Source organism: Mya arenaria, chromosome 7, assembly GCF_026914265.1.
Source record: "Mya arenaria isolate MELC-2E11 chromosome 7, ASM2691426v1".
Lineage (NCBI taxonomy): Eukaryota > Metazoa > Mollusca > Bivalvia > Myida > Myidae > Mya > Mya arenaria.
In genome coordinates this window covers 67823944-67838493 of record NC_069128.1, presented here as the reverse complement: position 1 = coordinate 67838493, position 14550 = coordinate 67823944, and the positions used below count along the sequence as shown (strand labels likewise).

General features: G+C 33.2%; 1 protein-coding gene across 2 annotated transcripts in view; it reads right to left on the bottom strand.

The window, feature by feature from the left end:
• LOC128240408 (uncharacterized) overlaps window positions 1-14550 on the bottom strand; it is a 105886-nt gene that overhangs the window by 32000 nt on the left and 59336 nt on the right. The window lies entirely within an intron of this gene.

The following is a 14550-nucleotide window of genomic DNA, read 5'->3' as shown; positions in this document are numbered from 1 at the left end:
ATTCCTGTGCCCAAAAAGGGGGACTTAAATAATGTTGATAGCGGAATTATGTTGACAGGTATGTTTTCTAAAACATTTTTATTTTTGTTGTACAGTAGGGCTCGGTCTTTTGTTGAAAATATTAATTCTTTGTCCGATTTTCAAGTTATTGCATACTTTGATCAGATTTGATCAGATTTATCTTTTATGTTTTTTCTTTATTTAGGATTGTTGGGATAGGAGTGAGGTTTTTTGGTTTTTATGAAGATTTTGCTAATTCATGTTATCTTTAACGCTTTGTTTGGCTAAAACTTATTTGGCTGTTTCGGAGTGTTTTGGCATGTGACTTTATTTTCTTCAAATATTAAAATTTTTAAATCATTTGGAAGGACAGATTAGCTTATACATGTCGCTTTTATTTTTAATAATGTTTTCTTTATTTGTTCCCAGTTTTAGTACAATGATGCTTTTTATTTTGATACCCTATGATCACTTATTTTATAAGGCAGACTGTGTGTGATTTTCATAGTTTCAAACAAAGTCTGCATCGTATCTTTGAGTTAAGTTTTTGCATTAGGTGCTCTGAATGGTATTCCTTCGTCTGCAGATAGAGTTGGGATCTCTAATCATAGAAGTGCTTGGGGTTTATAAAGTTTACTCAAGTTAATGATCAGATTAACCTTTTGCGTTTTATCATTATTTACGATTGTTGGGATAAGAGTGAGGTTTGTGAACTTAAACTGGTTTAAACCCCCAGTAAGTTTACATTTTACTGACCGTTCAAAGGCGGTACCTAACAATGCTTGATAAACATAACTAGTTTTTTATATATAGTATGTATGCACTGTGCTGCTTGTGGAGTTTTATGATGTTCTTCCATGTTTCTTGTTTGTAATTGTATGTTCTATGTCTTTGGCGTTTACCCAGTGCCGTTAAACCGGGTCTATGTTTAAACTTTTTGCTACTGAGCTTGTTTCTGTAGTTATTCGCATTAATATAGTGTACTTAAACTGGTTTAAACCCCCAGTAAATTTAAATTTCAAAATTACTGACCATTCCAAGGCGGTACCTAACAATCCTTGATAAACATACCTAGTTTTTGTATATATGGTATATATGCACTGTGCTGTTTGCGGTGTTTTGTGCTGTTATCCATCTTTCTTGTTCGTGATTTTTGTTTTTATGTTCTATGTCTAAACGTTTTGCTACTGAGCTTGTTTTTGTAGTTTTTCGCATAATAATTAGGTAAATGCTGTACTGTAGACTGTATATTTGTATTACAAAATATAATTAATAAGATAATAGAACGTGAAAAGTGTAAGCTTTATTGTGCATTTGTTGACTTTTAAAAAGATTTTGATAGGGTGTATAGAAATGGTATTTGGTTCAGGCTTTTATTTCAACAAAACTTTTCGTCAAAATATGTAAATATGTTAAAATCTATGTATGGGTCAGTAAAAATATGTGTTAGAGTGAATGGAAAGTTGTCAGATTTGTTTAAAGTTATATAGGTGTGAAACAAGGGGAAACATTATCCCGATTGTTATTTATTATGTTTAATAATGATATGGAGTCACAGTTAGAAAGTGTTAGAGATAACTTTGTAAATTTGTACGAATTACAGATAGTAATGCTTCTCTTTGCTGGTGTTTTGTTCTCTAAATCAGTGGAAGGTCTTCAATTGTTATTAAATACACGGAAAGAAAATGTCAGTCTAATCTATAACAAAGTTAAACTGGATAGTGTTAATACATTTTGCTATTTGGGAGTTATGTTATCATCCATTAGAATATGTTCAATGGCCCAGAAAGCTTTGTCTGAACAAGCATAACGTTCAATGTTTTCGTTAAATTCTTTGTTTGAAAAGATACCCTTAATTGTACATGAAGAACTTTAATTGTTTGATTCAATGGTTTTACCAATATTAACATATGGTTGGGAAATATGGGGATTCCATTCTGCTCCCGTTATTGAAAGGGTTTATTTAAAATTCTTGAAACAATTAGTTAATATTAGATGTCAAACAACTAATACTACTCTTTATGGTGAACTTGGCAAAGTGCCATTATATGATATACACGAAGATAGGATATTGCAATATTGGTATAAGCTTGTAAAAATCAAATAATAACCTGTTGTCAAGATGTTTTAGATATTATAGTTCACTTAATATAAACAGCTCGTGATGTTCTGATGTTAAACAGTTGTAAAATGATTTAGGATTTAATTACCTTTGGGATAATATGTCAGTCACTAAGTTACAGTTATCAAAAGTTATTGAAATATTTTATGATCAGCACATGCAGAAATGGTATGTTAAATGATTCGTCCAAACTTTGTACTTAAAAAGATATAAAAACAAGATTTTGTTATGAAAAATATCTCGATAGTGTCACTAACGATAACCATAGAGTATCTCTTAGCTGAGTGCAATGTTCAGCACAAAAGTTAGCTGTAGAGGAAGGCAGATTTAGATATATTCCTAGACAAGATAGAATATGTATATATTGCAATATGAATATGATTGAAGATGAATATCATTTTATTCTTGTATGTTCACAGATATTAGACGAATTTGCTTACCACGATATTATTGTCATTGGCCAACAAGAAAAAACTATTTAATTTGTTAAGTTCTGAAAATTCAGCATTGATAAGGAATCTTGCTTAATTTGTTTATATAGGTGCTTTCATCTAATTTAATTATTGCCGAGTATTATTTCAAGAGCTATATTTATATGTGTTCTTGAATTTCATGCTCTTCTCATAAAACGTTAATGTCATTAATGTTTTATATTGCCGCCCGGAATGTCAAGCACACACTTCTTTTGTACAAGTTGAGATGTATTTAGGGGACTTAATTGATATATACTATATGGGTGATTGAACTTCCTAACAAATAACTCTGCTCTCGCAGATTGTTGAGTGTAAGATAGGTTAATCTTAACACGACTGTAGGTTTTTTTGCGGAAATGAGGTTCACCGAGTAAATTTGGTTTAGTAAATTGGCTCCAGCGTAAATACAGTACTAGCTTATAACACGGCTTTATTGTTGCACTGACAGTTTTAACCACAAGAGTATTTGTATGTTGACGAAATTAACTCCTAGCTATGCTTTTGGTACGAGCACTTAGCACTTATAGCTACAATAGCCATCATTGAGGTTCAGAGTAGTTCCGAAAATGACAGAATGCGTCCACTACTAGAAGCTGAGCAATAAAGGGCCCAAGACGTTCCGGGGATTGGCATCGACATAAAGAGCAAAGGGTTGCTGTTGGAACGCAGCTTGAGCACGCAATCTGTTGCAGTCGATCTGGGGTTGTAGGGACAGGTGCATCAGCGTAATCAAACTACCAGACTTTTTGGCGCGTATACATTTCATATTCAACCTCAATGAATTAGCGGAATTAAAGTTACAGACACCTTTAGGCTGACACACTTCAAACAAGTACCTTCACGGCATAGGCTCAGCTACATCCTATTCATATACACTGCTCTATATATACTCATGCGCGAAACGAATCAAAACTCTCTTCTTTCGAATAACCTAAAAGTTGACTGCATGCTCAGCGTGGAGTATGACGTTAAACAAGATACTAAAGTTCACGCTTGATGCTTAATTTTTTTATTTACCAGGGACGTGCTCAGTAGCCATACTTTAACGAAGAACATGTTTGTAGGCACCAGATATTTATCGAGACACACCGTACACAATTTTTCTCAGAAACAGACCACATCTTTTTAGCTTTGAATTTGATAAACCTTCATGAGTTTCAAAATATATTTTGATGACTGACTGATTAAAAGCAGTTCTATCAATGTTAGATGTGGGAACAAGATGGTGCAAATGTAAGGTTTTACAAGTTTTAAAACTTCAGTAACTTCATGTTACAGTGAACTCGTCTTTCAATGACTGTTCCAAGGCGCTGTGTTGACCAATCTTTTTTGATAAAGCTATTGTGAAGAGTGTTTGGTCAGGTTTTGATGATAGTGCGTTTGTGTCTCTTATTCAGTGTCCTTGGCGTCTTCATCTTGAACGTCTGACTACTGGACTTGTTCATTGTATTATCATTGTTTTGTTTCAGCGCATGTGAACGATATAGGACGATATGGTCATTCTGCTATGCGCTTGGATCGTCCATTTGCATAACTCAAATAAAATGTAAAAAACAAACAAAACTCCTAAATTGTGATACATGTTTTATTTTTCTCAAATATTAATATACAAGTACATATTTGCTTTTGACACATCAGGGTTGTTTACTTCAATTTTAAGAGATTTACTTGGAATCTATTTATTACAATGAATAGGTTGGTATGTGTCAAATAACGTAAATAACATCAACTTATACCACTTGATGTTCATCTAATGTCAGGCATGCATAGTTATCATGTATCAACGTTTCCTTTTTGTAGGCTAAAGAAAGAAAGAAATAGAACAACTGTGAAAAAGCCTGAGATATTCAGCAATCAGAACCACAATGGTCATCATAATGCAGAATTCTCAATGAAGGAAGATAAGCAAAACACACGACCAGTGTTGACCAACAAAAACATGACAAAAACATATTTTCTTTGGATAAATTAGACAATTTGTACACGTGTATCATGACATTTGTCTTCGAAGATTCAGTTCGCATAATGTTTTTACTGCTCTACGCATTGTCATTTGTATTTTATAAAACATTTGATTATCGGATGAGCTAATACTCTATCAAGTTTTAAGATTTTTACCAAAACGTTCACAATCAAAGTAGTCCGTACACTGGTTATAGAGAAAATAAACCGGTGCTTTAACAAAACGGTCACCCTTCGACTCACAATCCCATTGTATTGAATTATATGTATTTTGATCTGAACGTCATTAGTAATAATAACAGAAACTCGTTGTCAGACATCAACTAAATTAGTATCGTGTTAAATGCGATGAAATTGCCCTTTTTGAATAAATAATCATTGATAGTTCAAATCATAACTATTTTGTTATTATTATCTTAAAATGTGACACAAAATACTATGTTTCGCCAAAACGTTCGTAACACTTTCGAAAATATTTTTATAATTACAAGTGTGTGAATAATTGCTGTAAGGTATCTGTTGAAACTTGTAAATAATAAGGCTCAATTGAAACGCAGTTTAAAACAATCGGTGCAAACATCAACTATGTTAATGAATACCTTGTAACATATGTTATAAATCTTCGTTTGTTGATTTACTCAAACTTATATTTTATAATAAGAAAAAACATTTTCTATTAAAACGCGTTCACTCTATGGCACCTTAAATATTAAGCGTCGAAAACATGTTTCACTTTTTGAATACAAAGTCGTGGGAACTTTGTGCAAAATTCATGATACATATACATATACAATGCAGGAATCTAGAAGGGCGGGCCAACTAAAATCACTAAAGCCTTTTACAGGGAAAGAATGGTATACACTAGCAGAGACAACAGAAGGCTTCCGAGAGCGGCAGCCAGTTTTTCCTTTCCGCTGCAGTCACCGACTTTCACCGTCAGTGTAAGGTCGTTGCTTTCACCGTTAGTGACCGCGCCTGTAATGGTGACCGTGTGCTCGGCTGCTGTGGCCTTGTCGAGAGTAACATCGGAAGCCGTTGTCACAGCTCCAGTAGTTGGATCAACATCAAAGGTGGCATCTGGAATGGTTAGACATTGACACATATTCTAACATTGTCAATGATGTTCTAAAACAAATAGTTATTATGCATTACCAATACGCTGACATAAAATGGATATGTCTCAACTACTGAAAACAAACAAGATTGTTATCGACTTTCGTTATTTACAAGCATGGACTATTTCCTTTACTTACTACTGAACGCCGGAATACGGTATGCATTATAAAACTAATAGCAAACGGATCAAACTTAGCGAATATAGTCTGGTGAAAGCGTCGTAGTCTAAATTAAGCAAGTAAAATTAAGAAAACGTGATAGGTACGTCTAATATGCAGCATGTTTGCATATATAGTACAGATGTTCCATTGGTCTTACCCTAGGGTTATATAAATGTTTGTCAGGGTCTTGTTTTAAGGAATTAATAAACATGTTTCAGTGGTCATATTCTATGGCTATACATCTGCCATAGTTTTGTTTTTGAGTACTTCATTCAGATGTTCCAGTGATCCTACCCTAGGGCTATATAAATGTCTGTCATAGTAATTTATGCAAGTACAAAATACAGATGGTACAGTGGTACTATTATACCATGTCTTTCATAGGTTTGTTTATAATCAATCGTTAAAATTGTTTGTGTTAATTGTTACTATAATGTAGCTTTATAAGAATGAGCCAGAATTGACGGCTGCTGTTTGTATTATTAGTATGAAAATGTAAATTGCATAGATTTAAGGAAGGGTGCTGCACCCCATTCGTTTTAAGGTAGATCCTTTTTCATGGAGAACAATATTGGCACCTTTCTACCCTCATGGAGACAAGCATTAATACCATTTAGCCATCATACAATTAAATGCTTAACCCTGTCAATTATATATATATATATATATATATATATATATATAATATATATATATATATATATATATATATATATATATATATATATATATATATATTTAGACCAATCCAACCTTTGGGTAACTTTGATGCAACCTTTGGGAGACTCGTGTCGCCCATAGGATATATGTTGTGTCGCCCAAAAGTAATTGTGTTTTTTTCTATCAATTTATTTTTTAAAATAATAAAACAATTTTGCAAACGATTTTGAACGCTTTAAAAAAGGTTCAGTCATTAAGCACTAATCAGCAGGAATACCATTTAAGGAAAAATCATGAATTTTTAAAAAGTTTGTATATTTTGAAAACAACCTTTGGGATACATTTAAATTTTTATCAATAATTTCTTGTCATAGGTATATGTTTGAGATAAGAATTCATAAATGTAAAGAACATAATATTTTTTAACAGAAAAGTAAATTGTGTTCAATTTTAAAGATTCCGAAATTCCCTCAAAAAAATATTTTCGCAATAAGCGTACGTTCCGTGTTTTCGTGTCGCCCAAAGGTTGATGTATATTCAATGCTTTGCAGACTATAAGAACGGCATGTTCTTTTTAGTTGTATTAATTATTTTATTGAAAATTTAATAAACACAAATGACAAAAGTGCTAATATATAATTTATAATAGTTGTATTTTAAAATGTTTAATTGGACATTCGAACCAAACGTCGAGGAAGTTTCAATTTGGCCTACAGTCACTACCAAGGGTGACGGACCTGACGCAACTATTTGCGAATAACGAATGGCAAATATGGTCGCATGTGCTTCGTTCTATATTACAGAAAACCGTGTTCTATATTTATATACTGATATAAATGGGAACAGTTCATTTCAAAACCATTTAAGGTACATATACTTACAAATACGTTCGGATATAATACTTCAGATAAAATGAATTGCTCGGAGTTGCAAGCTAAATAAAGCACATATTATATCTTAGTTAGTAATTGAACAATTGTGACTCACAACAGTTATCTGATATTTTTTTATAATGTGCTATAATAAATGATTTTCACTGCAGTTTTATAGTTTATTCATGTATCATATGTACACAACATACAAAACATAAACTACAAATATTTAAGAGTTCAGTGCACATCCATTCATAAAATTGAATTACAGGAGACTAAAAATACAACAACATATCTTGACATTGTTAATAAAGGATAAAAAACAATTAAGTCTATTCTAAAAAGATAATTACTCTTATTTACATGACTCTTTTAAGCTAAGAAACTATGATACATCTAAAAGGATTATCACTTAACTACTTGTACAAAGCATTGAATCGGAATTCAAGTATATTAAAACAGGTTTTGGTGGTTAATTTAACAATATCTGTATTTGAGAGTAAAAATATACACTTATGTACCTGCACGTATTATTTTATCATGCAAACTGATATGTTTGTCTTGAAGCCAACGAAATCTGTGATTTTATATATACAAAAGCTGTCATCTTTTAATGCTACTTAACTGGTCTGGATCTACATAAACATTAATCAAAGGTAAAAGATTTTCTTTATGGAATGCGTAAGGAGTGAATGCTGCTGATATTCATTCCATAAATTGTGTTCAAATCATACAGGCCATTAATAGCCTTTTCTATTTCCGTTGTCAACAAATGTTGCCGAAATCATTAGAAATAAAACAAGTGTAATAGGTTATTTATTTTCAATTTATACTTCTTGTTTATTGGTACAGGTTCAGTTCATATATGCATATTACTTTAGAAAAAGAACGGTTTAAAAAAGTAAAACACAAGTTTAATTCTGTTACATTACTGTTTAACGAGTAATGATGCGTTATTAGTGAATAATTAGATGACTGGCTGTTTCCGTGTATTTATATGTGTTAACTATTATCGGCGAAACGAACTGCGAAATTATGCATTTATGGAAAATATTTCTTATATAACAAGATTATAAACATGTATTCAGTAGCTAAAACCGTACAAAACATAAATGACTGGTGGGTCCTAAGATAATAATAGTCATCAAGTATTGTCTCATAAAAGAAATACGTTTTATGTTCCTTTGTTTCATATTAAAGACGGTGTCCTTCATTATATTTTTTAATTATATTTCTTAATTTTGATAAATTGAAACACTTCTTTCAATTGAGGTTACTCTAATTTGGGCGTGAGAGTGAATCTTTAAATGAGATCTTTTGACCAGTAACTCTTCAACTAAATTTGAAACACATGAAATGTCACAGAAGTCCTCTCTTGCTTAATGTCCAAAGAAAGTCCAATTCTAAAATACTAAAATATGATTTTTGCGAACATTCAACAGTCAATCGCTTGAATCCTGAACTGAACGACGTAGAGACAACACTAGTATCCCGTCTGACAATGACTGGCCGCTGACACTTAAACCGAGGAATTCGGACTTCATTGAGTTGTTCCATTGTGTTGTTTGCATTACCACTTCACAAGTAATGCATGAAATATGTCTACCATATGCAAATGAATAGTCTGTAAATGCCAGACCCTTTACTCATATCATGTATGTTTTAGTCCTGTAAATAACTCATGGATACTTAATTGCCTTTATATAAGCGTAAGTAAGAGTTAACATTTTCAAGAATAGCATAATACTTGTGTCTTAGAGATACTTGTTTTTAAATGTTGACAATTAAATGTGTTGTAGCATGACTTTAAAACCGAGTATATAAGGATATATGTTCATGCAAGTCGCGTTTTATTACTTTGGAATACACAGTAGTTAACTTTTAAATTGAAATGTGAAAAACACCATAAATATCTTGAAATGTCGATAGAATCTCTTAAAATAAAGCAGTGGGCGTGATTGCAGGACAAGGGGGGTTTGTGCATTGTACAAGTATGTGCTTCTAGCTTCTATACCGATATAATGATATTTTTTTCATAACCTTGATATATGCATTTTCTCAACATTAGGTTCTCAACTATGTGTAATCTTTATAAGAAAAATAATTTGGTTTTCTTAATTATTACAGTATAGAATATCGGTCACTTAGTGTGAGGACCTAGACGCGAACCAAGCAATGACCTTTTTAAGCTTTATTTAACAGCTGAAAGTGATAAGATTAACTTAGTTGCAACCTTCAGACAATATAAGTCAGAAACCGAAAACTGTTAACTCAAAATGGCCCCTAAACGGTGCCAATATTAAGTATCCAGTATACTATGTTTCCTAGATAAGCAATAGTTCCACTCGGGATTAGGATTCGAAGCAGGGTCTCTTGCGAAACAACTATGCCGCACAACCGCATGGTGATAATGACTCATTTTTATATTTTTATGGTAATTGCCCCATTTGCATTATCGTCACTTTCAAGTGTCGTGGCACCAACCTCGCACTCACATCTATGAGTCAATGTCAAAGTTTGTGAACAGATACATTTTCAATACTTATCCTTCCGGCCAGCTCTTCAGTGTAAAGCTTGTTTTAAACCTTTGTGGTACTTCTGTGGGACTGATCAAAACATTTCTTAAGAGCAGAAGGTGATGCGCCGAAATCTCATTCGTTATGATTACATGTAGTTTTGAGCAGACTGCAGAAGCCGCACAATTCATCTCAGGATTTCTCATTTCGACGCAAATAGGTCTAAAACCCATGAGGCAGTGGACATAAATTATCCTATTTTTATCGGTAATGTTTTCTATGAAAACTTATTGAATGAACTTTTTTATTTTATTTTTTACAATTTCAATGCAATAGTTATGATGTTCAAATTGAAATGAATATTTCAAACCACGTTTTTATGAAAGTTGAATCCGCCCGAAAAAGAATTTCAAAAGTATACACTGTCGAAGAATTCACTTTTCAAACGTTATTCGTGATATGATTTTCGAATTTTAAACAATACGACGAATAAACAGTTATTGTTGCTAAGACTAAAATGCACATGGGCGATATATAAGTTTCAAAAATAATCAGATCGCGTTGTCAGCCGATTAAATCTTCGATAATAAAAAAGGGTCCAAGATTACTGTGACGTCAGCTTTATCATGTACCATTTACAGACCTCCGGCCCAATTGCTCGATACATCTTAAGTCCCTTAAAACAGTATTAAGTTCAGCCGATTTTTTGTTTGGTTTAATTTGTGCCATTTTACCCTTTTAAGCGTTTTGGGAATTCGAAAGGGAATTATCTGTATGCTTATCACAATGAGCTTTTTCGTTTAGATAATTGTATAAAAGTTTGCTAAAATAATACTTCAAAGACCAAAATAATAGTAAAAAAATCCAAATGTTGCGCTTCTTCAAAAGTTGTATTGAAATCCATATATTTCAGTTCCAATGTGACACGCCTTCACTGTTTACTTATTGTACAATTAGCGCGAAATATCTTAATTAACTAATCAGTAAATTTCACTTTCTTCACTATGGTCATTTTAACACTGGTTCAGCCACACGTCAGAGACTTTCTGAATACATGCAATTGCGTTAATATATCAATGCACAACTTTCGTCAATTTGAATTGAACTTATCAGATGTATTTAACAGGGTATTTATTTTTATTAATCCATGGCGCGATCATGACTCTAAAAAGCGGCCGTATAAATAACTTTCATGTTTTTTTTTTAGTTTAGGGTTAAGGTCATCATTGTTCATGTCAAATAGGCACTCAAAAAACACTGGCCCGTTTAGTAGGGCATGCACATTAGATATAACATTTAAAGTATAAAAAAAATGATTTTTAATGCAACAGTACACACATCCTCATAAAATTCTGATGAATAAGTGTCCAAAGTGCAATAACGGGGTTATAGCAGGTACAACCCATTATAGTTGTGACCTGCAGAATGTCTTTGTCTCACGAGCTAATTCAAATTTCTCGCATGTTTCAACTTTATTTAGTAGTGGCGGGTTTGAATCAATGCTGAAACAGACCCAGACTACTACGTTCAGGAATGGGCTGTGAAAATGTGGTGACAAAATTCGCCGTCTGTGATATTGTGCAAACAATGCATTTTGCACTTCTTGTTTTAACAATCAACCCAATAAGAACCATTCTTTGCAAAAGTGTATATCGAAACATTGAAGATGACACTTATTATCTCTTGAATTGGATTCTTACAACCCCGGACCAAGCAATTGGTGTGCATCATAATATTACCTTGTACATACGTTCAAATCCCCGTTACACTGCAATGTTCACAGTAGTACTAGGTCTATTTGGGCCGTTATACACATATATTTGTCTTCCAGCACCTTGTTCTCGGATACAAGTGTCGGTCGATATCCGTCACAGGTTAGTAAAATTCAGAGTTAAATGGACTATCAGGCGCGTAAATATAGATATACGAGTACTCGGCTGAATCCATATGATATTGACACAAAACAGACAACGTTGCAATACGCATACTTGACTACCTGATGTTTATTTCAAAATACTTAATAAAGCACCTCAGAACGACCAGAATGAACCAGATTGCACCGTGGTTTACAAATGTTCCGAAGGGGGTGCAAGCACATTCATCAATAGAGGGCTAGCTACGCGCCTGACTATGGCTGTAAACCAAACACTAAGATATTCGTATTGACATGCTTTTGAACGTGTGTTTGGTTTTACCTAAGATCAAGGCCTTCCCCTAGAAGACACGTGCAAGTATTGGTGGATGAGTGCGGGAGGCGGTGTTCACTCTTCCGTGCGTCAATTTTTTTTTCAATGCCAATTTAACAAGAACATAAAATGATTGCTTTGTTGCCAAAAATTGGCCTGCCCAAGATGTCTCTCAATCACAAGGACAAGAATTTTGATAAGTTGTATGTAGCCTCATATTTTTGCTGTTAACTAACAAAAATCAAATAATATTCCTTTGGCCAAAGCATGCCTTGGCCTTAGTAAATAGCGTCTGAAGTAAAAAAAGAAAATAAAGAAAATTTCCTGAAACCGCAAGTCGCAGACCCTTGAAATAAAGTTTTTGAGCATGGTGTAATGGTGCTTTACACAGTTGTTCAAATTAAGGTTTTTTGCTCTCTAGACTGGCCCTGTGTGGTACAAGGATTTCCATGTTCTTTTTTAGTCTTATTTTAAAAAATTTCTTTAAAATTAGGGCCGAATAAACATGCACTCTCACTCACACTCCAACCACTATCCCGTTAGGGACACTCACGTGATCACTTGAGTTGAATGAATGGAGTGACACTCAAAAGATCTTTCTGTTTTCAAACGCCTCGCTTACACTCCATCTCATCAAATGACCAATTCAGTACAAATACATGTATGTTTTCATGATCATATCGGATTATCTGTTTCACTATGGTGGTGTTTACAGTATTTAATGTTAACATATGTTTTGGATTGTGAATATTTAAAATAACAGTTCCAAAATTCGTTAAAATTCGTTTTCTGTTGTTGTTGTTTTTTTTTTTTAAATAGGTCTTAGAGTTTGAAAATAAATTAAGACTTTATTAAAAAGCACATTATATGGAAATAATAAACGAATGAATCTACTTTTTAAAGAAAATTACATCTCGGACTGAAAGCAAATCAAGAAATGTAGGGAGCCTATGATCGGATGATGATGACGGTACAACAACAACAACACAATAATAATAATAATAATAATAATAATAAAATAATAATAATAATAATAATAATAATAATAATAATATCATTATATGATGATAATAATAATAATAGAATAAATCCAACTGAATGTAGGCTGGAAAATACATATTATTTCTCTGACCAAGGTCTGAAATGAACATGTTGCGTAAAACCATGTACGCGAAGTTAGCGGCCTAACAGCATGAAGTTTGAGGCCTGGCGGCCCCGCTTCCTAGCGGCCTAACAACGTTCCGTATTTCAAAACTTTTAATATGCGTTCTTTTCAACAATGATAAATTAGATGTTTCTATTCAAAGGTCAATGTTCTTACGAACATATAAGCATTTTTCCTTATTTTTAGGCTGCTGGATTGAGTGGTATCGGAATTTTAGACCGCTAGGCCATCAGGCCGTTAGGCCCCAAGATTTACGCTGCTATGGCGCTGGATTGCTCGATCAAGTTTTTGAAACAAATGTTAAAAATCGCTCCAGAGTATTGCATTTCGCATAATAAAACAATGGTTTCAGCATTGTTTTAGAAAAAAACTAATATAAAAATGTTTTGAATAAGAAATGATATAAGGCCGCAATTATACTATAATTGTGAATAAAACATTGATTTATCATTAGTTTCCAATTAAACACATGCACAATTCTTTGAGATAGAGAACAAATTTAGGACTTTAGGATGCCAACTTCACGCCGCTAGGACGCAAGGCCGCTAATTTACGTCGCTTGGCCGCTTACCTCACGCCGCACAATTCACGTACATGAAGCTGCCTTTTATTGCAGCCATCGATGAATTGCATCCATCAAGTTTGCTGAGCGTTTGAGATCAGCACAAAAAAAACAACAAATATGTGATTTTTGCATCCTTTTGAAAAATTGAATTTTTTTGAAGTCCACGTTATTGAAGTAAAATGTACTTCAATGGATTATCCCGGTCTCTTGAATATTATCTGGGAACGAGCGGCCTTGCGGAGTGAAGTTGGTGGCCTAGCGTCCTACTTCTCTACTTCAATGCAATTGAACATTCGTTTCATTTTATGAAAACAATGATTAATCAAAGCATATGTATTCATAGATTAACACAAATCATTTTTATATGTGTTTGCTTCTTAAACAATACTTGTTTACGAAACAATCAACACTCTAAAGCGAGTATAAAACAAATTTGATCACCAATCCATTTAGGGAAAATGCCGGTATTCGCTTAAGGATATTGATTTGTGAATAGGAACATAAGATTAATTATTGTTTTAGAAGAAAGCGCATATATAATGTTTTGAATTAGGAAGCAATTTTAGGTGGCCGCTTACTTCACGCCGCTTGGCCGACATGCCGATAGGCCGCTAACATCACGTACATTGCAGCTTTGAGGTTTTACGCAAGATTTTTATTACAGAGCGTGGTCAGGGCATTAATATGTCTTTCCCAAAAACCAGTCAGTTGGATTATTATTAGTAGTATTAGTATTAGTAGTAGTATTGTTT